The following is a 3374-nucleotide window of genomic DNA, read 5'->3' as shown; positions in this document are numbered from 1 at the left end:
AAATAAAATATAAAATACTTGTTATCTAACCAAATACTTGTAAAAATGACATTTTATAATGATAAATATATATGTGAGACAAGGAAATTACTCTGCAAATAGAATATTATAAATACAAAAATACATTAAGAAATATAGAAGTATTTTTATACACAATAAATGTACAGAACTTAAAGAAGAACAAATAACAATATATGAATATTCATTAGCAATACGATAATTAATAATTGAAAATTATAAGAATACATACATGTATGTATATGCAGGGTGAGTCACGTAAGAGTAGAACTTAAAATATATCATTGCTTTTAACGACACAAGAAAATGTGTAAAAGAGAAAATATTCGTTTCAGAGGGGTTAATACTATGTCAAAGATTATTTTCAAGGCCACATTTTCCGAGATTTTAAGATCATTCAAATTTTTTTTAAATGAAATTGTATATTTCCATTACTATAATATTGTATCTGATAAAAAAACAAATTCATTCATCTATAATATACTAACCTTAAAATGACGTTCTGCGAAGTAATTCTTATAAAAATAAATCCTCTAACATACAACATGCGTGCTTACCAATAAAGTTTTTATTGGAGAATGTCTAATATTGTCCTTTGTTTCCAGTAATTTATGGTCGTATTTATTCGTGCATTCTCAGTTAGCTAAAAGTACGATATTTTAATCGTCTACTGCGAATGTAAACAAAATGCTGTTCAGATTCAACTGCTGTATAGAAAATATCCTAAGTAAAAGCACCCTAGTATTCAAACTATTATAAGCATTTTCAATGTTTTTAGAAAAACTAAAAATTTAGAAAAAAAGCGTGTAAGAAGTAAGCTAAACCAAACAAACAGTGAAATAAACTTTTTATTTTGATCCACCTACTAGTACATGCAAAATCGTTCAGCATTTAGGCACCGGTCAGAGTAGCATGATACGAATTCTTCATCAATATCGATTTCATCCGTTTAATTCATCTTTGTATCAAGAATTACACGAAAATGACTTCCAAAATTGAATGAATTTTCGTCAGTACAGACTGCTTCAAGATCCGGTATTTTTAAATCATTATTTTTATTCACAGACGAAGTAACATTTATTAATTATGGGTCAGTAAATTTAAAAGCTGCCTATTGATGTGTTGATAATCCACGTTGGCCTCGTGAAATATAACATCAAAGAGAGTGGGGTCTTAATGTTTGGTGCAATATTCTTAATGTTATAATCGGACCGTCCTTTACAAATGGAACGTTAATGGCACAAAAATACGTAGAATTCCTGACAGAAATTCTGCCAGATAGAAGATGTACCCGAGAGTGAGAGGTACAATGTGAGAATAGTGGGGAGACTAAAAGTTATAATATCTGGAGGTAGGAAAGTAAGATAGAAGCAGTTACAAGGAAAAAGAAAGTAAGAAGTAAGGTGAAAGAGTACAAGAAAAAGATTATTGAAGGACGTTTTGGGGATAGAGGGAAAATAAAGGAAATACGACATAAGGCAGGAAAGTGGAGTTAGGAACATAACAAATTGAGTTAGGTATAGATTGGAAAAGCAAACTTGAGGTTTCAGGCGGTCCTTAGGGTCTAGAAGTGGAATATGTAGGAGAAATTATGACACCTCGTTATTAGTCAGCCAATAGCAATAGAATAAAGCTATTGCACTTACTCTATAATAAGGCTATTTTACTTACTCTTCTATGAACAATAGGCGACGATCGAGTCTCACGTGAGCAGCCGGTAACAAATGAGCCACGTGCCGATTTCCGAGGTACCGAAACGGTGGCTATTAATCTGTGGTGGTATACTTTTCTTTCATTTCATTCAGAAATTTTTGGACTAAACAAACAATTTTGTAAAATACAACAAACTATTTTTATTATTCAGGACTAACAGAAAAATGTTTACTTTTCACTTTTCTAAATCAGAAAAAATATTAATACATTTCCTGGGTTTCCTTTACAATGACAATTTATTATGTGAGTCATTTGGAAATTAACGTCCGTGCTATTAAATATTTGCTTAAATGCTGACACACATAAGAAAACAAAGCGACCAAACAATCTTTATTTTCCTGTTTTTCTATCAGCCTGCTACATTATCGACAGCTGATTGAAAACCATTTGTCTAAACTATTTACCTACACCGCAATTTCCTTTCAATTTGCGGTCGTGTAAGGCCGAAGAGTAGAGGGGATGGCCTGACTCTATTTTTTGCTTATTTAATTAGGCGATGGCGTGAAAAGTCTCAAGTTTATTTTGTCGATCAGTACATCTTCCATTTCTAAATAAATCCTAAAGTCCTTCTAATTCTTTTCTAAGTCTTTCTAATTCCAACCACTACTAAGGTTGTAATCTTATTCTATGCTGAATCGGTAATGTTGGAAGCGATACGAAAATGGTAAAGGCACTCTCAGCCCTCCTGAGATGGACAAAAAAATGCATTAGGTGTTAGTTCTATTCTGTATCTCGTCTGTGCTTATACCTTGTCTGTGCTTATACCTTGTCTGTGAAATAACTCTTAAAATCATCATTCTAATGCACACAATACAATTACTGATTTTTCTCAAGACTGATATTTCAGTTCGTGTGGCAAGATTCCATAAAATAATAAGACTACCCTATATCTTATTTTTGCCTATAATTTTATTCTATATTTTAACTATGTTACTACATTATTCTTCCTAATAGATGTAACATTATTTCTTGAATTAAATATAGTTGTATTCTTCTTCTTAATAGATGTCGCTACAAATTATGTTTTCAACGCTGTCTTTTACTAAGATTTGTTTAGATGGCGTTAAAAACGCATTACGAAATGCAAATTCGAGTATCCTACCTATTCCCTGTCAATTGTGGCTTCTCCTCAGGTTGATTCTCTTTGGTTCCGCTGATCTCAATTGCTTAAAATCCTCTTTGAGATATTTCGTATTGCTCTCATACACCTGAAAAGGCGTAATTCTACAGTTGTACGTGCACCCAAGTAAGTTAAAAAATAAAAGTTACTAATTCTTGAGTAATACTTGGTTGCTACTAAAATAACCTGATCGTTGTAAAAGATTCAACTTTTTTATATAGTTTCAGCCATCGTGGTCTCATTGTATGACCTTAACCTTAGAAGTAATCGACTAATTGAAATAGGCATTTTTACGTAAATTTATATCAATAATCTTTATTGCTAACTAATTTATAATTAGATATTTTGGTGTAACAGAATATAATTTAATGAAAGTCGCCATTTGTCAAAGAAGTGCCAACAGATTTCAAGTCAAATGCCAACACATTATGGTCGCATTATAGTTTCGTTTTCAACTTTATTATATTTGTATTTTAAAGTAAAAATATTTTGTTCGAGATAATATTGTGTAGGATGAAAATAA

The sequence above is a fragment of the Habropoda laboriosa genome, unplaced genomic scaffold (assembly GCF_001263275.1).
Source record: "Habropoda laboriosa isolate 0110345459 unplaced genomic scaffold, ASM126327v1 scaffold67, whole genome shotgun sequence".
NCBI classification, from domain to species: domain Eukaryota; kingdom Metazoa; phylum Arthropoda; class Insecta; order Hymenoptera; family Apidae; genus Habropoda; species Habropoda laboriosa.
The sequence above is the reverse complement of the archived record's forward strand: the minus strand, read 5'-3'. Positions refer to the sequence as shown.